The 27,224-nt window shown below is 49.7% G+C and overlaps 1 protein-coding gene and 1 pseudogene across 2 annotated transcripts in view; both read left to right on the top strand.

Moving 5' to 3' along the window:
- Positions 1-10,140: 10,140 nt before the first annotated feature.
- Positions 10,141-27,224, top strand: part of ADARB1 (adenosine deaminase RNA specific B1) — a gene marked incomplete at its 5' end in the record, with an annotated part of 102,369 nt that continues 85,285 nt past the window's right edge. The window contains one exon of the mRNA XM_081086984.1: positions 10,141-10,278. The remainder of the gene's footprint in view (positions 10,279-27,224) is intronic.
- On the top strand, positions 20,784-21,670 carry LOC308517044 (uracil-DNA glycosylase-like; annotated as a pseudogene). The gene has a single exon. The product of its transcript is annotated as a uracil-DNA glycosylase-like (transcript).

Below are 27,224 nucleotides of genomic sequence, written 5' to 3' on the forward strand. Positions count from 1 at the left end.
GAAAAGGGAGCACACAGAATGGAGAGGAGGAACTCTGCGTCTGTTCATAAACAACAGGGCTGCAGACGTCGATATAGAAAATCCCTCAAAACCCACAAAAAGCAATGGAATTAGTAACTGAACATAGAGAAGGCAAAGACACACCAACATGCAAAACCAATCTCACTTATAAATGCTAGCAAGGCACAAGAGGAAAGTTAAATTTAAAAACACCGTTTACAGGAGCAGCAAAAAACATAAGGTATGTGGGAAAGAGTTTAACAAAAAGATGTAAGATGTAAGACTTCTACTCCGAAAACGCCAAAGAATGCTGCCAAGAGAAAGGAAAGCAGTAAATGAACAGAGATACGTGCCACGACCATGGGGGGAAGACTCAGCACCTTTTAGCGTCTTTTTCCCCAAAATAACCTCCTGATCAATGCCTCCCTCATCAAAATCCCAGCAGGCTTTTTTTGTAGAAATTGAGGAGCTGATTCTAAAAGTGTGATGGAGACACAAAGGGCTCCGGGGAGCCCCAACAGAGCTGACAAAGAGCCTCTGGGACTGACAGCAGCGCTGGCTGCGAAGCTACAGGAATCAAGGCAGCCACGAGAACAACAGGTGAAGGGACAGAATGGAGTCCAGAAATAGACCCACCACAGGTCAGAGATGTCAAGAATGGCTTCCTCTTGGCTTGACTTAAAAAGGATTTTCTGGGGCTGAGGGCAGCTGCTGTAATGTGATCAGGATTCTGGTTATACAGTGTATATATCTGTCACAAGTTATCCAGCTAGGCCACTGCGGTACTTGCTTCTTACCATAGATAAACTGCCTGCCAATGCAATCTATATAAAACCCTAATATGCAAATAGACCGAATGGCAGAACAACTGAACAAGTGAACAACCAAATAACCAGTTGCCATGAAGTGTGCTGACCAAAAGAGGGTGCACGTGGAACATGGCAGGCATCGGCCGTGGTGGGATGGTGGAGCAGGTGAGCAGGGGCGCCAGACCAAGGTGGGGCACCGGTCGCTGTCATTGGGGCGAGCCTCTGGTGGTTACTGAAAATTCTTTGCTCCCATGCATTGCAGTCCTGCTGGGCATTCACACCTGCTGCCAACGCCGGCCCCACTTACACCCACTGCTGGTATCTGGTGCCGGCCCTGATCGCTTGGTGCCATCAGCGGGTGTGAGCGGTGGTGCTGGCCTCGATTGCCCCTCAGGGCTTCTCTACCTCCCCCTGCTCCTGAGGGGCGATCGAGGCAGCAGCCTCTGTGCTGGGGTCCAACCCCAGCAGGTCCAGGGGTCCCCAAAGGTGTGGACGGAGTCGGCGAAGAAGGAATGACATGGAGACAGCGTTCAGTTGATCAGCAGCCTAGCCAGGATCTCTAGCCAGGATCTCCAGCCAAGTTCTGTCCAGGATTTCCAGCCAAGTTCTGTTGTTTATTGTCTTGTTACATCTGTATTTATACCAGTTGATTTTAATCCTGTCAATTTCTATTCCAAAGGTTAGGGCGTTTCTTATCTCCATTCCAGGGAGTAAAGATTATGTAGCTTAAGTGTGATTGTTCATAGGTAAAGTGATTAACTACCTGCCTGGCACTTAGTTAAGGGGTTTTATCCCCTCCCTAACTTCAGGGAAAAATCCCTACCTGGGGAAAAAACCTTTCTTGGAGAGGTGACCTTGGTTAAAACACATAGTGCCAAGAAGGTGAGCAAACATATTAAGAACAGTATGCCATATATGCCAGGTCCCTTGAAACATATGCTGTGCAGATGTTTCTTCCCTGCAGCTACTGTGTCAAGCAGCAAGGATGGACTGGCTTCTGGCACCTCCGCTTATACCCGCTTATGGCGCCGGCCCCAATCACTCCACGCTGTCAGCATGTGTGAGCAGGGCTGGTGCCTTCAGTGAGTGGGAGTGGCAGCAGTAGGAGCGGGGCTGTTGGCAGATAGGGGACTGGGGGGCCGTGGCAGGAGGGGCCAGGTGGGAGTGCAGAGGATGGGCTGAGACCCGCCCCTGTGCCCACCACAGTCCTTCAAGGTGCACGAATTCGTGCACTGGGCCCCTAGTCCTATATAATAAAAGGCTAATATGCAAATCAACTGAACAGCAGAATGACTGGTCACTATTATGCGCACTGACCACCAGGGGGCAGTTGTTCAGTGCGCTCCCACAGGGGGAGCGCCTCTTGGCCAAAAGCCTTGAGCTGGGCTCACAGTTGGCGAGCACAGCGGCGGTGGCGGGAGCCTCTCCTGTCTCCACGGCAGTGCTAAGGATGTCCTACTGCAGGACTGCAAGAGGGTGCAGGCCGGGCTGAGGAACCCCCCACCCTGAGTGCACAAATTTTGTGCATCAGGCCTCTAAGTGGATTAATAATTAGCATGAGGTGGTCTGATGGGCTGGGGTAGGATGCCCACCAAACATTGCTGAGAAACAGAGGTGGGGGGAAGCTTCTCTGGTAAACTTGCTTCAGGCTCTTTTTTGGGAGAAACATGAACTATCTGTTATTTTAACTCTAGAGGCCTGGTGAGCAAAATTTGTGCATTGGAAGGGGGTGTCCCTTAGCCCAACCTGTACCCTCTCCAATCTGGGACCCCTCAGGGAATATCCGACTGCCACAGGGATCGGGCCTAAACTGGCAGTCGGACATCCCTCTCACAATCCGGGACTGCTGGCTCCCAATCGCTCACCTGCCTGCCTGCCTGATTGCCCCCAACTGCCCTCCCCTGCCAGCCTGATCACCCCCTAACCACTCCCCTGCCAGCCTGATCAATGCCTAACCACTCCCCTGCTGACCCGGTTGCCCCCAACTGCCCTCCCCTGCCAGCCTGGTTCTCCCCCCTGCCAACTGCCCTCCTCTGTTGGCCTGGTCACCCCTAACTGCCCTCCCCTGCCAGCCATCTTGTGGCTGTGGGCACCTCCATCTTTGAGGGCATGGCAGTCAATTAGCATATTCCCTCCTTATTGTCCGTGGGCGCCACCATCTTTGAGGGCAAGGCAGTCAATTAGCATATTCCCTCCTTATTGGCTCTGGGCGCTACCATCTTTTGTAATAGCATAAGGGTCAATTAGCATATTCCCTCTTTATTAGATAGGATGTTAGCAAGTTTCTGTTACTTTCTAGAAAGGTTTTTTTAAATAATTAAGCTCAGATCCTTCTGTCAATCAACCGGTTGTGACGGAGGCTGACACACTAATGGGAGTGAGCCAAGCTGGGCACCTTTGCTTACACTTACCAGCCTGATGGGGGCTGAGAGTTTCTTGAAGCAGCCTGTTAAACTATCTCCACTCATAACAAGAGTGCCCAGTGCCCGCCACCCACGTGCTTAGGGCAATATAGTGAGAGGGTGGACTGTCCCAGTTCCCCCTCCTCTTCTCCCTTCCTCCTGGGGGACAGGCTGTGACCTGAGGCCTGGAATCCTCGCCGAGAAGCTGCCCTGGCACTCCCGTTACAGGATGGTGGGCATGCCTGCTGCCCTCCTGCAAAGCCGCCTGTGGAATATGGATTAAATGCTGAGCATGAAACACCGAAATGAAATACACGTTGGGCTCGGGAAAGCCGTCGTGGTGCACTCAGCCAGCCCCTGCTCCGGGAACCGGGACAGGGGGCCTCATCCCGCACCCACAGACTGAATGGGCAACCAAGATACTATAAGGCAGTCAAGGAAAAAATATGTTCTTCCATTTTGGGAAATAGTCGAAGCTTTTATATTCCACCAAAAATAGAAGTGGAATTCTAGAAAGCAAGACGAGCTGGGCTTATGCATGTCTGCCATTCAGACAAACCCGCATAGACTATGATGCTCTCATTCTTCTGGAATGTGTGCCTGGGTTTCCCTGAGGTCCTGGACCCTGGACATAAGGGAGTCTGGGACCTGCTCTGGGCCTGCGCCACTCAGCCACCCGGACCCCCTCCAGGCCCTAATGTTCTCTCCCCCGCCCCCCCACGCTGTGTCCTGGCCTGGATCCAAATGGGCTGCAGTGACCCCACACCCTCACTGATGAGTTCTCCCCGGCCGGTACCCCCCAGGGGACGATGTCAAACATGAGATTCTTCCCCGAGACTTTTTTGTCACTTGAACCTTCCCCCAAGAAGAGACTTGCTTCTCTCATGTGCTCCAGTTCCCTCCACTGCTTGCCTTGAGCAGAGTGGGGCTCCTGGAGGGGTGCTGGGAGAATCATGGGACCCCCAGGAAGCACCGGGCACACAGGCCTCAGAGGCACAGGGTGTAGGGGGATGCCAGGCCCTAGGCCAGTGATGGCGAACCTATGACACACGTGTCAGAGGTGACACGCGAACTCATTTTTTTGGTTGATTTTTCTTTGTTACATGGCATTTAAATATATAAAATAAATATCAAAAATATAAGTCTTTGTTTTACTATGGTTGCAAATATCAAAAAATTTCTCTATGTGACACGGCACCAGAGTTAAGTTAGGGTTTTTCAAAATGCTGACATGCTGAGCTCAAAAGGTTCGCCATCACTGCCCTAGGCAGTGGTTCGGAGGCCATCTCTCTGGGGCGTTCTGCCACCCAAATAAGCCCCCTCCCTGAGCACGCACCTGTGCACGAGGCCTTACGGAGTCTCTCTGGGTCTTTGATGCGGAGAATGTGGAGCACAGGGCTTTGGCCAACCAGCTCGAGACGGCAAACAGCCCATCTGCTCAGTGAGCCAAACCCCCATGTTCCCCCACACTGTTTAGTTCTTATGCCAAGACTACAGTGTTACCAGTCTTGACAACTTACCAAGGGGAACTTCCCCCTGCCTGATGTTTGTCTTGCCAATCTTTCTTCTTCTTTTAAAATTTACATTTTAAAATATATGTACTATGCTACTTGACTTACCGAAAGGTTGTATGTAAATATACGTAACTTACGAAGCATCATATGTGACCTCTGCCTGCTCAGGACTGAGGCTGTCTTCAGTAACTTTGGTCTGCAGGCTCTTCCCCCACCCAGTCCCCCACTGTCTGCCTGCTGGAGGAGGTCTCCCCCTGAAACTGCTGATCACTCCCTTACTTGTGAATGCATTGTGTGTGCAGATGTCTGTATATGTGTGTGTACATATATACTAGTGCATGTGTACACACAATAAACTATATATGTAGACATAATAATATATACATATGTTGTAGGTGTATGTGTGCCTACTTTCTTGTGCTTACTTTTCCTTGTTTCTAGGCTCTACAAAATGGCTTGTGTTTCAGCCAAAATTTTATTTCCAAGACTCACCCTTGTTGGGCGTTGCCACAGTTGAGTCACTGACTGTCAGTCACCATTTCACAATGTGTACAGTGCGTGGATTTACCCCGACGCGTTTCCTCTTTCCCCGGTAAATGGGTAGTTGGATATTGTGAACACGGCCATTGCACATGGCTGCTGTCTGTCTCCTGACCACACGCGGAAGTGTTTTCCCCAGGTGCGTGCTTCAGAGAGAGATCCTTGGCTAGTGAGGCACACAAATATTCAATTTTGAGACAAGTGTTTTCCAAAGTGGTTGCAAATGAAGCCGCTCCCACTGGCAACGTTTAAGGATTCTGCTGACCCACAACCTCTCCAACACTTGATACCGTCAGTCTTTTAAATTTTACCAACCCACTACCAGGTATAAAATAGTGGTACTGTGATCCACACCTGCATTTCCCCTCACTGATGAGGTTGAACATCTTTTCATGTGCTTATTGGCCATTCGTGTTTCCTCTGCTGTTTGAGTCTTTTGTCCATTTTCCATTAAGTTGTTTGCCTTTTCTAACCTGATACATAGTTCTTCACATATCCTGGATACAAATCCTCTGAAAGTCGTATGGATTGCCAACATCTTCTCCCTATTTGTTGTGTGGATTTTGACTTTAATACATCTTATAATGAACAAATGTTCTTAAGTTTAATATGATCAAATATATCAGTCTTACCTTATGTGGTTAGCACTTTTTTTCCCTTAAGAAATCTTCCTTCCCCAAGGTCATAAAGATACTCACCTATATTTTAAAAGTTTAAAAGTTTTGTCTTCTTTAGTTCATCTGGACTGAGTCCTGAGCAGGGTATAAGGTACACACCTAATTCCATTCCACCGCCCGTCCCCGTCCCCCGTCCCCCGTCCCCCCCCCTCCCCCCCGCCAAATGCCAAATGGAGAAACAAGTTCTCTGCCGTCACGTACTGAAGCCTGAAGCGGTTCCTTTCCTACTGGTCTGCAGTGCCTCGTCTGTCATATATAGAAAAATGTGTGGTCTGTTTCTGGCCTTTCTGCTGTTTCATTCGTCAGTGTGTCCATCCTTGAGCCAATAACAAATGGCTTGACTTACTACAACTAAAAGTTTGTCTTGATTTTTGCGGGTGCAAGTCCCATACCCTCTTTTTCCTTAGGAGTGTCTTGGCTCTTCTAGGCCATTTGCCTTCCTGTTACATATTTTAGAACCAGTCAACTTGAATAAAAATTCCTGTTGGAATGTTGGTCAGAATTCCATCGACTCTATAGGTAATTTTAGGGAGAGATGACATCTGTGGCCCTGAGGCCTTCTTATCTATTCAAATACTGTGTCTCTACATTCTCCTGCTCTCAGTCATTTAAAAAAAATATTTTCTCCTTAATGATCATACACTTCTTTTGTTAGATGTATTCTTCCTAACTCATGCTTTTGTTGCTATTGTAAACAGGATCATTTTTCTAAATTACATGTTGTTTGTTCTTGATGTGTAGGGGTGTGTGTGTGTTGATTTTATACTCAGTAATCTTGCTAGATTTTTATTAAATCTAACAAATTAGCTTTAGGTTATTTTTAATTTTCTGCATATGTAATCCTATTACTTGTGACTTTTTTTATCCCTCTCCCAAATTTGGTACATTTTATCCCGTTGCTGTTGGTGCTCTGTTGTTTAGGCTCCATTGCAATGCTGAACATCCTTCTTCTCTTCCCGATGTCAAGGGGATGTTCCTAACATTTCACACTGGTGTGGTGTTTGCTGTAGGTGTTTGTGGGCAACCTTGATCAGGTTAAGGAAGTTCCCTTCTATTCCTGGTTTCCTAAGAGCTTGCTTTTCTCAACATGAGTGGTGCTGGGTGGTCTTCAAAACTTTTTTTGCATCTACTGATGATTACACAGGTGTTTTTTGATCTCCTGATGCAGTGATTCACACTCATAGATTTTTAAGTGTTAAAACAGAATTATATTCTTGGGTAAATCCAACCTGGTCATATATCCTTGTTATCATTTTATGTATTACTTGAATTTGGTTTGCTTCATGTTCTGTTTAGGATTTTTAAAAAGATTTACATAGGTTTATGAGAGTATATGTCTTTTCCCTTCGGTTATGTTAGCCTCACAATACATGATGGGGAGTGTTTGCTCTTTCAGCCAATCCTGTCCCCAGCACTCCACAGAATTTATCAAAGTCACCATGACCTCTGCGTTGCCACATCCAATGGATTGTCTGTCCTCACTTTAGACTTCTATCATTTTACTGACTTATCTTTTCTTCTTGAAACACCCCTTCCCGTTGGGCCCCTTGAACCTTCCTGGGTTCTCTTGGTCTCGTCTGCTCGCTCCCCATGTGTTCCACTCTAATGGTTGGTGTTCTCCAGGTCTGGGTCCAAGTTCTCCTCTTTTCTCTCTCCTATTTAGGTGATTGCTTTTGTTTTCATGGCTCTCAAATTGGTGTTCAGCATCTTTCTCTTCCCTGGACACCAATCATTCACATTCCGCTCTCTTCCTAACACAGCCATCGGATACTGATGGGCATCGCAAACTCAGCACAGCCAGAAGGGTCTCCTGGCTTCTCCCCCGTCATCTCTCACTCTTCTACCACCTTGTTATGTCACTTCCTACACATGCAGCCAGAATGCTGGGCGAGTCTTGATCCTTCCCCCTCTACACCCCTTCACCCAGTCTATCACTACGTCTTATTGAGTCTGTTTCCAAAAACACCCTAACTCTTTCCACTTCCATGTTACCACCTGATCTAAGCTACCAGCATCTCATCTCAGCAGGTGCATTAGCTTTAGAGCAGACACTGGTGAGGTGTAACAAGCCACCAGCATGGAGGGCCTGGTCACATCACATCTGTTCTACTGCTGCTGGGGAGAGGATGAGATCCACACCTGCAGCTCCGACTGAAGGGCAGTCCCTGAGTTAAATAACACTAAATGAGGGCCAGTCAAAGATGGCCACAGGGTGGGTCACGTGTCCCTTTGCGACTTGCTTTGGGCCAAAGGGACCTTGGTAAACATGGTGCAGAGGTTGGAAAAGCCCTGTGCACAGAGCTTTGCCACCATGAGAACAACCCCGGCCAGCCTGCTGATGGTGGGTGACTCATGGCCCATCCGAGGATGTCCCAGGAGTCTTCACTTTTACTTACTTGTCAACTAGTGGCCCTCTGATACTGCAGCTGGCGGTTGGCCCTCAGGCAGGGTCAAGGGCTTGCTTGTTCACTGGCTGACCGCAAGGACAGGTTTTTCCTTTCCCTCAGACAGCAACCTGAAGCAGGTGACTGGCCTGTTGCAACACTTTCCCCTGTGGTTAATTTATGCTCTGGATCACTGAGCTTCTCTGTCATGTTCAAATGTCACACGACTCCTGAATAAGAGAAGCTAACACTGATGGCACGCTGACCACGTCCCGGGCTCTACACTGGGCTCTCTACCCGTGTGTGTCTCCTCTTCTCTATCTCACACACGAGGAAACAGGCAGGGGTCCTGAGAGATGCCTAAGCCCCCTCAGTTGAGAATTGGCTGCAGCTGGACTGGACTTGATTTTGGAGTCTAGCCTGTGCCCTCCCTGTCCCCACCCGGCACCAGGCTGGCCAGGCCCTACCCACTCTGTCCATCCCCTGTAAAAACGAATAAAGGAAACCTCATTAAAATCGGGGTGGGGAAGCTCTGAAGGGGGAGCTCTCATGTACCATACTCACTGACATCTGCAGACTCCAGCAGGAAGAAGTTACCTTGTCCTTCCCGGCCATGTGTCTCGGTGGTTTGAGTGCCGACCTGTGAACCAGGAGGTCATGGTTCAATTCCCAGTCAGGGCTCATGCCTGGGTTACAGGCTTGATCGCTTCTGTGGGGCCTGGAGGAGGCAGCCGATCAATAATGCTCTCTCATCACTGATGTTTCTATCCCTCTTTCCCTGAAATTAATAAAAATATATTTTAAAAAATGTAATTAAAAAAATAAAAATAAAAAAAGCACATTTGACCACAGAGGCAGGAGGAAGGTTTTCTCCTGGCCCAACAACAGCCCAGCCAATGAAAGACCACCACACTCAGCCAAAGAGAAGCCACCTTTGCTGTCCTTGAATGGACTTTTGCTCATAACTGCCCCTCCCAGCTTCCTCCTTTTTCTCTATAAAGTAACACTCCCCTCCTTTGTTCTCTGGACTTGCCTATTGTGCCTGGGAATTTGCAGTCTCGAGCTGCAACACCTCTGCTATTCCCGAATAAACTCATTTTCCACGGCAAGGTAAGTGGCAATTTTATTTTTAAGGTTGACCTCCTTGAGTTCTCCTAGTAAAGCACCAAAAAACGAACTGCTCACGCCTTATTACAGGACCCGTGTTCAAGAACTCTAGTTTTCCTTGTTAACCTTTATGTTCCGTCTGAATAGAATTGCAGTCTTGAGTTATTCTGGTCCTCGGAAGTGCATTTCCACATATGCTCGCCGCAGGTACACGTTTCTAGGTCTAACCGTGCACCACGGATGCAGGAGTAAGTCTATCGCATGCACCGTAAAAAGGCTTTCAAACGCCTTTACTGTCGGAACCAACCAGTGCAATAACCACCTTCACTTCGGACATTTGGGCTTGCCTCTGCTGTCACCGAAAGTGCTTCACTGAAACAGGGGAGCCCGCTTGTCACTGGGGGACCCCGGTTTCGTAATGCACACCCAGGGCTGGTGGACCGGTCGGAATGCGTTAGAACGCCCGATCCCAGCGGGCCCTGCGGAGATCTCCGTCTGGAGCCCTCGGCCCCCGCCCGAGGCCCCGCAGCCCCGTGGGGCACCCCCTCCCCGCCCCTGCCTCGGCTGGCGCTCGGGGTCGTCCTCGGACCTAGAGCGGAGCTCGGCTCGGCGCCCGCGCACGTCCTACGTCACGGCGTCGCCCCCGGCGTGCGCGCGGCGGGGAGCGGGGGGCGGAGCCGGCGCCGAGGGCGGGGGCGGGGCGGGGGCGGAGGCAGCGGCCTGTCAGGCCCGCACGGGGGCGCGCTCGGGGCCGCGCCAGGCCACGGCCCGCGCGCCGCAGCCCAGGGCAGCCGAGCCGTGAGAGCCCCGGCGAGGCGCGCCGACCGGAGCGGCGGGCGGCTGAGGTGAGGCGGGGGCGGCGAGGGTCTGACACCGCCGGCGGACGCCCACCGCGGGAGCCGCGTGTATGTCAGCGCGCCGGGCAGGTGGGGAGGCCGGGCCGGGTGTGGGGCTCCGGCGAGACCCGGTGCCACCGGCGGGGGGTCGGAGGGGCTGCGGGCCGGGCTGCCCGCGGAGGGAGGCTGCGCCCGGACGGCCCGGTCTCCTCCCGGGGCGCCGGTCTGCGCGGATGCTCTGCGCCGCCCAAGAGGAGGCTGCGCCTAGGGTGGAGGGGAGACTGCGCCTCGGGACGAGGCTGCGCCCCCGGAATGGAGGGGAGACTGCGCCCTGGGAGGCGGCGGTGCCCGAGGGGCGGGGGCCTACATCCCCGGGTGAGGCTGCGCCCCGGGTGAAGCTGCTCCCGGGGAGGGGCGCCGACTGCGGGGACAGCCCCGTCCCCACCCTGCGAGCGCCGCGTCGGCGCCGAGGCTCTGTCCCGGGGAGGACGCCTTCGCGCGGGGATGCGGCTGCGCTCCGGGGCCAGGCTGCGCCCCAGGATGAGGATGCGCCCCCAGGACGAGACTGCGCAGAGGTTGGCCCCGCGTCCGCCGTGTCCCCGCGGGACGCCCTGCGCCGCGGGGCGGGGAGCGGGCCCTGGGCGAGGGGCCGCCGAGTCGGGGGTGAGGCTGCGCGCTCCGAGGGCGCGGTGTCCGCGGGATGCCCTGCGCCGCGGGCGCCGGTGGGGAAGTTCCCGCGGTGCCGGACGCCGGGAGCGCACCGGAGGCATCTGGGGCGTCCCGGGGCCCGGGGTGACTTCTGACGCGTTCGCATCTGCAGTAGGAAAGGCACCGGGCGGCGGAGGGTCCGAGGGAAGGGGTCCATGGAGCCCCGAGGTACGCGTCGGTTACCCTGAAATGTGTCCCCGCCCCGGGCTGTCCGGGGGAGACGTCTCCCGCACCACTCTGCTCGGTTCGCAGGGAGTATTTTTAGCCAGCCCGTGTTGGTTTTCCGTATGATAACGGCGTTTTATTTCCTCCTTACCCAAACCGATGAAGGCTAGCGTTCCATCCTCAAAGCGCCTATAACGAAACGTGGGCTGGCGTCACACCTGCTTCTGGACGCTTAGCGCTCCCATTAAGGTGATCAACCTGTCGTTAAGTTTTGGGAATAGAATTATTTAAATAGAAATATTTAAACATTTTCGTTCCCTCTTAAATTTACCCGTATGTATTATACCTTTGGGAGATGCCACCCAGAGCCGCATGTCCCCAAACACTGGGCTGTCTTCGGGTCAGTTCCCGGGGAGTGCTTTCCCCTCTGCCTGCTGAGGGTTCCCAGAGAGGACAGGGAGAGGGAGAAAGGGTCGCTGATGCTGCTCTGCCCTGGGGAAGAGACTTAGCTGCCCCTCTGTGCAGGGCTCTTCCGGAGGGCTCGGTCCTCTCTCACGGGCACCCTCAACGGTGGGTGGCGTGGTAAATAGGTGATGAGAGCTCTGAGCTGGGTGCCCCATTCTGCCCCGAGGTGCAGGCCAAGGACTCAGCACGAGCTTGGAAAGGAGTGCCTTGGCTTTGAGTAATGCCTGTTAGATACCAGAGGGTTCCCCAGACAACGCCTTCAGCGACATCCTCAACCAATTTGAAGATGTAGTTGAAAGGGAAGAGAGGAGGCCTTGCTGCAGGGGGCAGAGGGGAAGAGGAAACTGGTCCAGCTCTGGGAAATGCATGACGCGTGTCTTGAGGTGCGATGTGCCCAGGAAGTCAGTCCTGGGAGGGATGAGAGAATTAGCTAATGACGTCATCGGCAAAACTTCTGGGCGCACAGGCTAATTCGTTCCTTTGTGAACTCACATGTGGTGATAGCAGTTCAACTGCTTTTCGATTTTTGGAAGAAGAAAGTTCTTTAGGCTGACATTTGTCTGTGAGTGAGTCAGACAAACGTAGTTCATTATTATCCATAATATTTACCAAGTACTATGCTGTCTGTGCACTAGGCCCTCCCTGCTTTCAGCAGGGGACACAGTGAAGGACAAGCTAGGCAGAGATTTTAAAAAGCTCCAAAGCTGGCAGTGTGTTTTATTAATCACTTTTGTAGCATCACAGCTTAAAAATAAAATTTATAATTTTAGTTATAAATTTTTTAAATGTCTAGCATTAATTTTTTTGCAGATTTAAATATATAAGTATGCACACAGTACATTCTAAAGGTACAAAGAAAAAAGACAAGGAAACCTCCTTCCACCCCATACCCAGTAGCTCAGCTTCCTCCACCTGCTGTGATTGTGTATTCTTCCCGCAATAGTCAAAATAGTGTACACACAGTCGTACATGTGTTTCAATATCGTTTTCAGTGTTTGCTATAACAGACAGCGCCACAGTGAACATTTTATGCATAGCTGCAAGCAAAGCCTGGTAATCACTTTTTATTAATCATCAAAATTCCTTAGCTATAAGGCTTATTAAGAGCTGGGTTATATCCCCTTGGATGTTGTGACAAGCCTTGTCAGTACTTAGAACCAAATCATATTATTTGAATAGGTACAAGATCACTAGAACGTACACTTTGGAGTTTAGTAGGTGAACTTACCAACTTATTAAAAACTTGAAGAAAATTTATCAGTTTTAGTGTGAAACTGAGAAGAGCTTAGAGAGGTCCAATTTTATTGGAAAACTTGATGGTTTTGTTTTGTTTTTTTTGGGGGGGGGGAGGGGTTGGTGTTAACTTTCTAAAATGCAAATTTCCAAATCTATAATTTGTGATAGAAATGGTGATTTAAAAAAAACACACCCTTTTAAAAATATGTTTATAATATGTGAGGTAGGAAAGGCCGCGGTGAGAATTTCACTTACACGTTGTATGTTGGAGTCATTATGATTCCCTTGTTCCTTGAGTGACTGTTCCTGGCCATGTTCCTTTCATGTGGAGTGCGGAGAGGGGACGTGCAGTGGCCAGCAGGTCTTCCCGTGGCCTTGCTGCAGAGCTCACGATTGGGCCCGGACCATGGGTATCGTCACCTCTTTGTGTGCTCTGTGAGTGCGCTGGCTGATCTCCACCGGGACCTGTGCAAGGTGTTCTAGGAGGGTACAAAGAGAGCCCGCTTTGGCTTTAGGTTTCCGTCCTTGTGATAGGATGAAGCGGAAGGTAAGCAGGGAAGGGGTGGAAGGAGCTCAGAGGTGCCTGCCTGCCTCTAGGTTGGTTTTGTCTTATTTTCGGGTCACCCCACAGGTATTTACCAGGTATTGTTCTGGACCCTGGAGGCGTGGGAGCTTGCACAGCAAAAATAGTTCCTGCCCTCATGGGGTTCACATTATAAGGAGGGAACATAAAGTCCCAAGTGCCAGGCTGGGCAGTGTGTGTGGGATCTGAGAGGGAGCCCAAAGTATGGAGGGAGCTGGGTGCTGCCCCGGCAGCCGCATTCGGGCAGCAGGAACTCTGGAGTCAAAGCTTTGTGTCCAACCGATTGTACTGCGCTGGTGACAACCCCGTGTTTGGGGAAATGCAGCTCTGGGTGGCATCTTTCAAAGGTATAATACATATGGGTACTGCGCAGGGAGGTCACTGGCAGGAAGTGCCCCTGGGGCAGCGAGGGCTGAGGTGAGGAATTTAGATGTTCACCTACCTCAGTGTGATAGGAAGCCTTGGGAGGGCTGCCTTCCTCCCTCCTTCTCTTCCTCCTTCCTTCCCTCCCTTCCTTCCTAGTTGGCTTAGAGAATTTTGAATGAGGGAGTGACATGATCTGATTTATCTTTACAGAGAATTGTTCTGGCTGTTACGTAGCTAACATTCGTGAGGAGCTTAAGCATTTTGCTTATATTAATGCAATTCTCACGAAAGTCCAAAAAGTCGGCATTATTGTTTGTCTTCTGTGGGTAAAACTAGGCAGAGAGAGGCCACAAATAAGTGGCAAAGGCAGGACCTCCCTGAGCACCTGTTTCCGAGGCCCTTCCCCCCTGCCTGCCACAGGCGGGAGGGGAACAACAAGGGTATCCGAGACCACGCAGCGCTCAGACCAGGGCAGAGTTGGCCAGATCCGATGCCACCATCGGTAAGTTGCAGCATTACTGTTTGTACTATTAGCAGGAAAGTGTTGCCAATTAGACTGGCATGTGCTTTCTTATCACTTAGCCTTTCCTCTACTCACTGCAAGTACAAACTTTTCAAGTCAGACGACTCCTGTGCTTCCATAAAAGGAAAATGTGAGTGAAGTAAAATAAAGTAATTCTAAATGTCTTCATGTTGAGAACCCAGTTCTTCCAAGTCAGCCTTTGCTGTGGTGCCGCGCTGCCTGAGGTGCTGTCCGCTGTGCTGTCACTGAGCGTTTCTGAGACAGCAGCACTGTTGTCCCTGGGGTGTCGTCCCAGCTGCCAGGCCCAGTCAGCAAGTCTGCATGCTTTCTCGTTCTCGCTGTCAGGTGTTAAGGAAAGGTTTCCGGTCCTGAAGGGACTTGCTGACCGACTCGCTGACAGTTACGCTGTCCTGTCATACCTCCAAGAGGAGCAGCTGAGTTGAATGTGCAGGTGCAGAGCCGTGTGACACACCTCCAATTCCAGGCACTCCATTTTCCCAGGAGTTAGGATGTGGGGCACGCCCTTAGCACTGAGGAATGTGGCCTGTTCAGCCGGCGGGCCCATCAGGATGGCCAATAGACTCTGTGAGAAGGAGCATTCCAGAATGACCCCAGGGTTGTTGGCGGCACAGCTGCCTGGCCAGAGGTGGGGAAGTCTGTGCACACTGGGGAGGCCATTCCTCAGCTGTCCCCGCAGACCAGAGCTGGGGCGTGCAGGCGGCTCCTCGTCCCACCCCGTGCCAGATGTGTGATTTTGAGCAGGCTGTGTAATCTTTCTGGGCTTTGGTTTTCTTGCCTGTGAATTAGGAGGAAGACTAGCAGCTTGTGTCCCAGGGTGGCTGGGTGCATAAACTGAGCTCATGTAAAGTGCCCAAAATGTACCTCAGCAGCAGGACTAAAGAGGGTTTACTTTGCTTGTTACTTCTGTGGTTAGTCACCGAGTGCAGGTGCTTGGATAATTTCAGGTTGACTTCAAGAATATGTAAATGTGGCCGTGATTTGCTTATCTCAGGTACTTGAAATCACAGACTGGGCAGTGGGTGTAGAGACTGGAGAGCAGGAGGACGAGGACTGAGCCTAGGGCCTTTGGCCAGGAGTCCACAAGACAGAGGATCTAGCAATACCCACTGGAAGGGGTCTGTAGAAGGAGGTGGTGGGAGAGCGGGTTTGCATCGCTCTGGGCACACTTCCTGTTCCCTCTGCCCTGTAGTGGCCTGGAACCAGGGCTGAGGGCTGGGTAGTTCCGGCCCTTTCAGTGAAGGATTGCTTGGGTTTGATGAGAGGCAGATGGCCTTGTGGTGGGGAGAGGGGGTGGGAGTGAGGAAGCAAGAACATCCAGTAGACAGGACTCTACAAGTTTGGCTGAGAAGGGACAGAGTAATGGGACAGTAGCTGGGGGGGTGGGGGAGGGGTCTCTGGAGTTTTTTTATTTTTTAAATGAGAGTGTTTATAGCATGTTTATGGGCTAATAGGAACACTCCCGTAGAGGAGGACAAATATACAGTGGGGCCTTGACTTACGAGTTTAATTCGTTCCATGATGGCGCTCGTAACTGAAATTACTCATATGTCAAATCTTAAAGTGAACGAGTGAGACACGTGATGCTGGGCTGATGTTGTGGCGTTCACTGTGACGTTCGCTGCGCCAACTAGCGGTGGGGTATCTGAAACTGGCTCGTAACCCGAATTTTAGCTTGCAACTCAAAGCAAAAAATCAGCCGAGAGACGGCTCGTATCTCGAAAAACTCATTAGTCGGGACACTCGTAAGTCAAGGCCCCACTGTATAATACTAGAGACCCAGTGTTGAGCGTCTGCCCCCTGGTGGTCAGTGCGTGTCATAGCAACCAGTCGTTCTGCTGTTTGGTTGATTTGCATATTAGCCTCTTATTATATAGGGTGCTGGGAAAGAGGGTAATTGAAGAGCAAAGTCCTTGAGAAGGTGAGAGGGCACAGCTAGAGGAGCAGGGGGACACAGCCCCAGGAGCCAGGCAGGACTTTGCTAACACCTGGGCAGCTTGATTCACTTAGGATCTAAAATGAAAATAATGTGTCTCGGTCAGGAAGCTGGGCATTGTGCTCTAGGATTTGGGATCTAGTGTCTTATTAGTTTATGGTGCTCAACATGCCTTGGGGCACTCTTACAGAAAGATACATGTGGAAATGGCATTTTTTTTTTAATTAAAAAAATTCATGTGTCCCTAACAGTATTATTAACTTAATTAGATGTTGTCACCTTTACTCACCAAATTTGGTACTGCTCAGAGGACTAGCAAGACTTGTGCTTAATTTGTCTTAAGGATCTGGCAGGAAATGCCAGTGTTGCATCCTGGACAACTCCTCCACCCCCGGGGGAGGACAGGAGCTGCTGCTATGGGCCAGGGATGAGCGAGCACCTAGGGGGCAGCAGCATTCACTGCAAGTTGTCTGTTGAAATTATAAAATACCTTCCTTGCATGTCGGTTTGCATTGTTTGTGATCATTTGATTTTTTTAGGTTGGGAGTTTGGAAATACTACAATTTTCTCCGTGGTTCCACAGATGTGATGAAATGTGGACGCCCTTCCTTGACCTTGCCTTCAGTCCATCGTCGGGTGGTGGCAGGGTGGTGGGAGGGTGGAGGGAGAGCGGGTTTGCATCGCTCTGGGCACAATTCCTGTTCCCTCTGCCCTGCAGTGGACAGATTTCACAAGTGCCTTCTCTCTGTGTCACTGTGGAGAGACACAGGGAAGGAGGAGCTCTCTGCCTCTTTGAGCCAACATTCCAGTGGGGGAGACTAAGCAAGGATAAAGGCAGATAATATAACCTCAAAATTAATGTCCGTGGGATGAGTGAAGAAACGGGGCTGCGGTGGATGGTGTCAGAGGGCTGCTCCGACTGGAGGCCTGGCATTCCGGGAAGGCCTCCCGGAGAGGGTGCTGTGCTGAGGCCAGAAGGAGCTCTCGTGTCAGGAGAGGAGACAAGGACATTTCAGGCGGAAGGGACAGCTTGCAGGACCCCTGCTGGTTGGAAGAGCTCAGGTGGGGCCAGTTGCCTTTGTCCAGTCGTCATTAATGGGGAGTGCAGTGGAAGGTGACTTTGAGAGACACGTGTGGCTGGCTGTTCAGGCTCTCATGCACCACAGGAAGAGTTTGAAGCAAAAGGATGAGGAGGGTGAGGGGAGCAGGTGGAGAAGCTGGAGAGCAGAGAGCAAAGTGCAGTTTCTTGCGGTCGAGCCAGCAGGGTTGGTGATGGGTTGGGTCTGGAGAGGAGGGGGCTGGAGGGAGTGAGAGGGACTGCCCTTAGGACTCCGAGCTGTGCTGATGCTGAGAGCCAGCGGGTTCGAGGGCGATGCTTCAGTTATGGACGTTACCATTTTATACTGGGCTCTGTTTGGATCTGCAGATCATTTCTTCCCAGTGTGTGATGTGCAGAGTATTTATCTATACCTGTATGTGGTCTATAAGATCTTTGTAAACACACAGACAGATGTAAACGTTAAACCTCTGTTTGCTACAACAGGCACTAACTAGGAGTCCTCACAGATCTCACATGGAGGTTTCATTACCCCTACTTTTCAGATCAGCAACTTCCTGGGAGAGCTGGACAGTAGTTAGCTACATTTATTATGCTCTTCCTCTGTGTCAGGCATGGTGGAACCAGTGTATTCTAGTTTGCTCCTCATGCTAACCATAGATGGTCACTTTACATGGGGTCACCATCATCTGCTCTTACTGATCAGGAGACTTGCCGGGCTCTCCTGAGTTGCCTCCTCACAGGTCTCCTCTCCTCCTGTCTGTTCTTGACCAGCAGCCAAAACAGAGGCTTAAATGAAGGACAGGTTAGTCACCCTTTTGCTCAGAAGCTTGTAACTGCCCCCATATCAGAGTCCTTCCAGGACCCTCCTCTCCTGCCAACCCTTCAGCTGTCTCCTGGGCGGCACGCCTCTGTACGCTCACCTCTTCACCCCACTGTGTGCCCTGCTGTCCCTACTGTCTCCCTGCCATCCTCCCATCAGCCTGCCAAGAAGATGGGTCTTGCTCCGTCTCTGTCCTTAGGGAACAGAACGCCTGGCAGATAGCAGACACTCAGCAATGTTTGTTGAATGAATGAATACCTCTTTCTTACTTTTTATGTTGGTAGTAAATGGTGGAATCCAAATTGGGGCTCTTGGCCTCTGAAAACTAGTGCTTTTCTGCCTCAGCACCCCCTTCCATTGTGCTGGTGCACCAGGCATATATTTATGCCCATATGTCTGTTATCTCCAAAGTTCCATGCTTTCCTTTATAGAATAGAAACATTCACTAAACACCCAGAATTGTTCTAAAATTACACAGTGCAATAGATTAAGTGAATCTCTTGAAAACAGTAAATTAACCTGAAAAAATGGCTCTGTCCCACCACCATCATTTTAACCCCTTTCACGTGATGGGTAATTGAAACACATTCTCTTAAGTCAGTGGTTCTCCACCTTGATGAGGCCCAGAAATCAGGATTTTAACAAGATTCCCAGGTGATTCTAATGTGCAGCCAAGGTGGAGAACCACTGTCTTAAGTAGTAACAGCGTCCATAACGGTCAGAAGTAACAATTATAACTACATCTTGATAAAAATGAAATAATTTAAAAATTCTGGAAGTTTCAGAAAAGCAACCAAATAAAATGAAAAATATGTGATTCAACTGTGGAGGCTTAAAGGATTTAAACATTGGAGAGAATGCGGTTTTATAAGCTGTGTGGTAGAGAGCAATCAGAAGAATTTCCCTGGGTTTAGGAACCTGGGGATTTAATCCCAGCCCTGACCTCACGGGCACCTCGCTTCCTGGCTCTGCCGCAGGTTCCCTGTGTGTTGCGTTGGTGGTTTCCAAGCTTCCTTCCATTTCTAGAAGACTGCTGTTTGTAGGAGTAAAACAGTACGTTCTACGTGTTTTAAGGGCCACGCAGTTGGTTGTTCAAGAAATAGCACCTGTGTGCAGTCCTGGGCTAAATACAGTGATGCCACGTCACTTCATGGCTGCTTAAGATCCACAAGAGGCCAGCACTTGGCACCAAGCATCCTGTCCCCTCCGTGTGGACCTGGTTGCTCTACTGGAAGAGGTGAGGTGCAGGACGGAGGAAGGTGGGCCAGCGGGCAGGGTCTGGGTTGCGGGGGTGGGGGTGGAGTGATGGGTCTGACTCTGTGAGAAATGGCGAGACTCCAGAGTCCAGGCGATCCTTCTGTGTTTTCCTCAGGCTTAGGAACTAGACTGTTGTCGTGAATTAAATGAAGCAAGGATTGTGTTCAGCTTGTAAATCTAGAGCATATCATAACTAACGATAATTCAGTGGTGGGTGACATTGAATTAGGCCCTCTTCCAACATTGTAGAGTTAGAAAGAGGTGTTTGGAGAGTAAGTTTGAACGCTGCATTGTATTTTGTGCCTTCACTTCCGGGCAGCGCACGTACATCGATTCCTTCTGGGTTTTCTTGGTTAGTCACAGTGCACACAAGTTCTCTCCCTCTCCGAGTGTCAGCGCACTTAGGGTGAGTTGATTTCTGTAAGGACAGGAACTTAGCAAGGATGTCAGGAAGTGTCTCATCACGTCTGTGAGGCTGAGAGCGAGTCACAATAGCCCTTTTCCTGTGGATCACATGCATGGAGCTGGTGCTGCACGCGAGTCCCCTGCCTACTGTCACCTCGCGGCACCCAGGTCTCCATCATCTCCCTTTCCTCCCTTTTCAGGAATGGGTTCTGCCGGGCACCTGCTTTCTCAGATTTCTCTTTCAAGGCGAGGCCTCATGTGTGCCTCACATGGGCCCTGGCTGAGAGAGGACAGGGATTCCATGTCTGGCCTCTGCCTTAGGAAGGGGGACCCAGCCAAGGGGATGTCCCCAAGTAGAGGAGGGGATTCAGGGGCTACCAATGGGAAAATGATGGAAGACAGACTTCACTCAGACGCTTCACTTGGTTCAGGCCTGAGCACAAACAGCCGACGTTAAATCTAAATACAGGAAGTAGTTTTGAGAGACGTGCTTAGACCATAGCTGAAATTGCAATGAAGTGACTGTTTATATCCACTCTAGCTAGATAGGAATGAAATTAATCACATAAAATGCATATTTATTTGTCTTGACCACTTGAATTTGATTCCTCTTTAGAATAGGAATCTATCCCAAATAACAGTCAGACTTATTATTTTTGAGTCAGTCATTGGCATTAGGTTTCGCAGCATGCCTATTATAATACAGTATTCTTTGTGGGCTACTTTAGAGGATTATCTTTCCTTTCTTACTATATTAAAACTTTATTTCATTAAAAAGTTACCTAAGGTAGGCCTAGTGGGGCGGGGCACCTGGTGGCAGGGCTTCCCCTCTAGCCAACCACTTCTCTCAGCCCATATTAGTACCAAACATGAAATGTGGGGCATCGGCCTGCTAGTGCAGGTCTGGGCTAAGGTCTGGTTTCCTGGAGTCTGGTTTTGCACCAACCTTCCAGGTGGGGCTGAAACCCACGCATGGGCAACCTCTGCAATGGGCCTTTGGGTTGTAGGTGGAACCTGCGGGCACCGGGGAGAGGTCAGCCGTGGCTCTTGACCGGTCTCTGCGGGGACCACTTGCAGGTCAGCCCTGTCAGGAAGGCCTGGGTGGAGCAGGAGGAGCCGGGTACACCACCCTCATCGCCATGAGCCCCGAGCAGTTGGTCCACGTCCAGAAGAACAAGACCGCGGCCCTGCGTAGACTCAGGGCTCACAGCCTGCCAGTGAGTGTCGGTGAGAGTTGGAAGAAGCACCTTGGTGGAGAGTTCAGAAAACAGTATTTTGTAAACCTAATGGGATTTGCTGCCCAAGAGAGAAGGCATTACACTGTTTACCCACCCTTCCACCAAGTCTCCACATGGATGCAAAATGCAACACAAGAGGTTGTCATTCTGAGACAGGATCCGTATCATGGACCAAATCAAGCTCATGGGCTCTGCGTTAGTATTCAAAGACCTGTGCCACATCCGCCCAGTTTGGAAAGCATTTTTAAAGAGCTGTCTACAGACACCGATGGTTTTGTTCATTCTGGTCAGGGAGATATATCTGAGTGGGCCAAGCAAGGTGTTCTATCCACATTGTCCTCACTGTCTGGGCACATCAGGCCAGTTCTCATAAGGCGGAAGGTTGGGAGTAATTGACTGATGCGGTTGTGTCCTGGCTAAATCAGAACTCAAGTGACCTCGTCTTCTTGCTCTGGGGCTCTTAATGCCAGAAGAAGGGCAGTGCCATTGATAGGAAGCGCCACTACGGCTGCAGACCACCCATCTCTCCCCATTGTCGTGTACAGAGGGTTCTTTGGATGCAGACATTTCTCTAAAACCAACGAGCTTCTGAAAAAGTCTGGCAAGGAGCCCATCAACTAGAAGGATCTGTGACCTTGAACTGGGGTGAGAGTGGGGGTCTTCTGGGCGGTTACTAGCAGCTGCTATTGAAGTATTTGTCAGCGACGAAGTTGAATTGAAAACATAATTTCTCTAGTGATTCTTAAGCACTATGCCTACCAGGGAGGAAGTGTTGGTGAAGTGGCCATGAGCCAGGCTGCCCAGGAGTGGCAGCTTTGTCCCGCAGAGACTGTACCCTGTGACCACATGCCTGTCTTTGCAACTTGGCTCTGGCCTAGAATATGCGTCAAAGTTTTTGGAAGGAAGAGGAGGTCAAATTCTCTAGACTTTCTTCCCCTCTGTTTCCTTTATGGTTAAAGATGGGGCGATAGCACGTTTTTGGTATATAAGTCAGCTGCTACTCTACTGGTTTTTACCTGTAGGTTAAATTTTAGGTTCTAAGGTGTTGGGTGTTTTTATATAGAAAGGCCCCCTTTGCACATCCTGGTGTTCCAGTCTGGGCCAGGTCCACCGCCTTTTGACCCTTTACAGAGCTCTCAAGCCCTTCCTTGAAGGAAATAGGACCCTTTTTGCCATTTCCCAGAAATTAAGGTTCAATTTCCTGGTGGTAGCAGAGGTGAAATTCCTAAGGAACAATCCTTGCTGTGACTCTTCAGATTGGCAGATGCCAAGAGAACTGGGCTGGGTCTTGTTGTACTGTTCTCTGGGTGTTTCTAGCAATAAGCAGTGGAAGCTGAACAGAAAGGAGGGGAGAGGGGGATTTTTTTTTTTTTTTTTTTTAGCAGAGGAAATGCTGTTCTCTCAGGTCTGTCCTGAACTGGATTTTTAAGGCAGCATAGTGCCAAATGCTGTTTTTTTCTTGACTGAAATCATTTTGGGATACCTTTTTCTGCAACACTGGAGAATTTCGCTCTTTTAAAAAACACATAAGTGGATGTTTTGTATTTTATTAATCCTTTGTTTAAGAGACCATGTTTATTAGGTCTGCACCTCCATCCTAGGTCCTGTTAGAGATGCTGTATCGCTGTTACTTGGTCTCAAACTTGCTAGAGTTTGGTAATAAAAGGTTGTTGGAGTTAAAATAAAAAAAAATAAAAAAGAGAGAGAGAGAGAAGAAGCTATCTAAATGTTTAAAGAGTCTCATGTAATAATTTTTTAAATTAACAGTTCCGAGAAAGTAGTGGCATGTGCAGTAAACAATGAATTATTTGCTGTAGGTAGAAGCGGGTTTGGGGGTTGAGGCTGAAAGTCCTAATCCAGGAGGAGGTGGAATTTGTAGGATGGAATCTGAGGACTTCAGAGCTGCGATAACCCAGGTCGTCACTGAGCCCTAGGGACAAAGTCACTTCCCTCAAGTCTCCACTGGTACAATGAGAACCCCTGTGTGAGGACTGTGAGCTCCGTTAGGCCTGCGCCTCTGTCTCCTACTCTGGGGTTTTCTCTCTTCGTATATTTGGTGTCACGAGTAGGTGGCTTCCTCCCACATGCACATGAGTGAGTGGCATATTTGATGATTTCATAACGGAGCTTTCTAATCTTTAATTTTATGCCTCTAATGAAGCTAGGAGGGCATTGATAGTATTTCTGTAGAAGAGGCAGGTACTGTGTAAACCTACAGGATATTTCAGAGCACAAAGCATGGTGTCCCATGCCCCTCGCCCCTCCCCCCCCCCCCCCCCCCCCCGCTACCCTTAAATTCTCCCCGTGTGGATCAGCTCTGGGCGGGCAGGGCACAGACAGGAAGGGGGTGCTTGATGAATGGAAGTGTTCGCACTGATAGCCCTGGCTGTAGGAAAGGGAGGCTTTCCTTTAAGTTCACCAAGACTTCGAGCCATGATGTAACCTGGGAAGGGTGCACAGAGTTCCTGGGTCAGAGCAACACTGTGAGTGGCACCAGGAAGGAGCAGTGCTGGGTGACACACCAGGCTGCCCTTTGTGCAGTCACATAGAAGAATCCATCTGCATGGAGTTAGGCCGCATGCAGTCTTTTGTGCCAGGCTCCTTTCACTTCGTGCGTTTCGGGCATGCCCTTGTTGTAGCATGGCCAGTCCTGGTATAAGTAAATACCTGGGTAAGTCAGTAAGTCAGCGGGGGAGCAGGGATAGCTCTTCCTGACAGAAGAATGTCAGTTAATCGGTAGAAGAAATGAGGAAATAGAAAATCACCATCAGCTGACACCACAGTCAAGTCACTTCAGGAGAGACCCAGGGACCAATGCTAAGATACGGGGCGCAAGTTTGAGGAGAAACAGGATATTTGCCTAGTCTCGAAGTATCTCTTCCCAAGTTATTTATTTATTAAAAGGGGAAAATAGTAACTGTAGAGTGGATAAAGCCAGCAGACACTACCTCCCCCAGGTGACTCAGGTTAACACCTGTGATGAGACAGGTCCTAGGCTCCCTGCTAGCACACGGCACGTCCTCTTCCTGGTATTCTTGTCATAGATTCACTACCACAATGTCATCTCAGGAAAAAGCTGCCAGACTCCAGGAGAGGACATCCTGAGAAATACCTGGCCAGTGCTCGACAAGCATCCCGACAGGCCGGGACGGAGGAGGAGCCTGAGGAGACATGGCCTCGGACTGCAACGTGCATTCTGGGTGGGGTCCCGGAACACGAGGGACGTTCCAGGGAAACTGGTGCATGTGAACGGGGTCTGCACTTGAGCTGACACTGTTGTACCAGGGGCTCATTTTCTAATTTGGGGAACCGGTCAGTGATTCTGAGGGAGGTGGGCACTAGGAGAAGCTTGGTGAAAGGCGATGGGAACTCAGTACTATGTTCCACTTTTTATTAGTCTAACATTTAAAAACAAAATGTTGATATCGGAAAGCACACAACAGCATGGCGTGGTCCTGGGGAACCCAGCAAGGACAGGCCCATGGTCTCGGTCACCTTGTCAGACTGAGGGAGGACTCCCAGTTGTCTTTAGGGAGAGCCCTTCCCTCTGTTCGTACTGGACAGCTGGCTACCTGGAGCCCAGTGTGGAGCCTTTGGGAGAGTGCGTCCTGCACCTGTGTGGGGAGGGGCGCGTTCTTCACACGGGCCAAGAATGCATGGTTCCCTTGGGGAGGGGCGCTGTGAGCGGGAAGCTCCAGAGTGGGGACCTCTGGCATGGCTGCCGGGGGTGTCCTAGGCTGTCCTTGGTCTTTTAATGTTACTTTTTCAAAGAGAAATTTTTAACTTTTATATATTCAAACGAATCAGTCTTTTCCTTTATGACTTTGTGTTTACATACCGTCTAAGAACATTTTCCTACCTCAAGGGTCATTCTTTCATTTCTTCCAGCAGTTTCATATTCTGTTTTCCACATTCAGGTCTATGTGAAATCTGTTTTCATACAGCTTGAGGTCAGGATCAAATATTTTTTCCATTGGCTAGCCAGTTGCCCTTATCCTTGCCCAGTGGTCAGAAATGCCACTTTTATCATACACTAAATTCTTTCTTCAATTCCATTCTAATTGCTTACTTATTATTGCCCAGTAGGAAAGCTATTGACTTTGTATGTCAGTCATGTCTCATGTTTTCAGGTGGAAGATCAAATTGTGCAAACAGTGCCTCTTCCTTTCTAATCCTTGTACTTTCCCCTGGATTCTAGAGCTTCTGATACCTGGCTGAATGCAATGTTTAAACAGTAGCGGTGATGAGTGGTGCTTCTCTTGTTCTAACTTGGTGAAGTTTCCTCACCAAGTGTGATAGTTACCATAGTTGATCATACACACCCTTTGTCTAGTTAAGCAACGTACCTCCCCGGTGTGCTGAGAATTTTTAAATAAACTTTATTATAAATAGCAGAATTTTACTGTTGCTTTTTCTGCAATCTGTAGAGATGATCCTATGTTTTTTTTCCCCGTGGCAATCTGTTAATATAGTAAATGTCATTGGATTTCCTGATGGTAAACATTTTTTCATTCTCCGGAAAAACTTTGTTATACTTTGAACACACTGAACATTAAATGTGTTATTTATTTTAATCCTTCTTTTGAAAAATGAGTCCCTCCTCTTCCCCCTCAGCCCCACCCTTTTCTTTCCTGAGACGTAGCTTGCATACCACAAGGTGTCTGCAGTGGTATGGCCGGTGCATGAGTAATACTGGCTTTCTCGGGGGTGGAGGCGTAAAAGCCCTGATTTGCAGCATTTGTCAGTTTTCATGGCAAAAATATTCTCACCCTTGCCTATTTTCAGCTGCCAATAAGCTGACATGACAGCTGCTTCACAAAACTCCTGAAAGTGTAACAGTCCTTGCTCCTGAGCTGGTACCAGCTGCCACCGGACTCTGGTGTGCAGCCTGGTGACTCCCTGTCTGTGCACGTGTGTCACCATCTCCCACGTCCACCCGGAGGCTTCATCGTGCCGTCTCAGCTCAGCCCCATGTTGAGAAGTGATTTCCACTTGTTTTCTAACCATTTGGTAGAGTTTACTGCTGCTTTTCAGTCGCCCCAGGGTTACCACCGGCTCCTGGCTCGAACACCTAGTTTATTTATTTTCAGCTCATTCTTGTTTTCTACTCAGTGCAGTGACAGCTGTTCATTTTCCCCTAAGCACTACCTTGGCTGCTTCACTATGGATAGTAAGTATAGGGCTCGGAGTGATTTTGAGTGACCAGTCGGGTATCTGACCCATGGGTGCATGACCCACAGTAAGTGCAGAAAAATGAGGCAGGTTCTGTGATAGTAACTCCTTATATCTGAGGGGTTGCTAGCATATGATATTGATGAAGCTTTTTGTCTTCCGTATGTAAACTAAACCACTTCTCACTCATTGTTTATGCAGTCATTTGACAAACATTTTTTGAGCACCTACTGTGTGCCAGGCACTTTGTAGCCCAAGGTATAGCAGTGGATAAAATATCCCCTTTTTCATGGAGCACAGGTTCTGGTATATCTTTATTATTATTATTTTTAAAATATATATATATATATATTATTGATTTCAGAGAGGAAGGAAGAGAGAGAGAGAGAGATAGAAACATCAATAATGAGAGAGTATCATTGATCGGCTGCCTCCTGCATGCCCCTCACTGAGGCTCGAGCCCACAACCCGGGTATGTGCCCTGACTGATAATCAAACCCACATCTCCTAGTTCATCGGTCTACGCTCAACCACTGAGCCATGCTGGCCGGGCAGGTTCTGGTGTATCTTTAAGTTGTGTGTTTTCCCAGTTTGACTGTCCTTGCCAATTTTCTCTTCAGACATCCACTTGTCTTTGCCCTGGGATTCTCTTAAATCAAGCTGAAATTAATCCAATTTCGCCCACTTCTTCAATTCTGAAATTTCCTGCTTCCATACTAACTAATGTTTAGCTTAACTAATTATATAATTACTAGAGGCCTGGTGCACAGACTTGTGCACCACCCTCTCGCAATCTGGGACCCCTCGGGGGATGTTGGAGAGCTGGTTTTGGCCCGATCCCTGCAAGCCAGGCCGAGGGACCCCACCAGTGCATGAATCTATGCACCAGGCCTCTAGTATGCATATAAGACCTTTGGTTAACCTCTTCCCACCCTCCCCCTTCCCTCTGAGATTCATCAGTCTGTTCCAAGTTTCCATGCCTGTGCATTGAGCATCTTCCCCT

This window comes from Myotis nattereri, assembly GCF_964212035.1.
Source record: "Myotis nattereri genome assembly, chromosome: 3".
In the NCBI taxonomy this organism is placed as follows: Eukaryota; Metazoa; Chordata; class Mammalia; order Chiroptera; family Vespertilionidae; genus Myotis; species Myotis nattereri.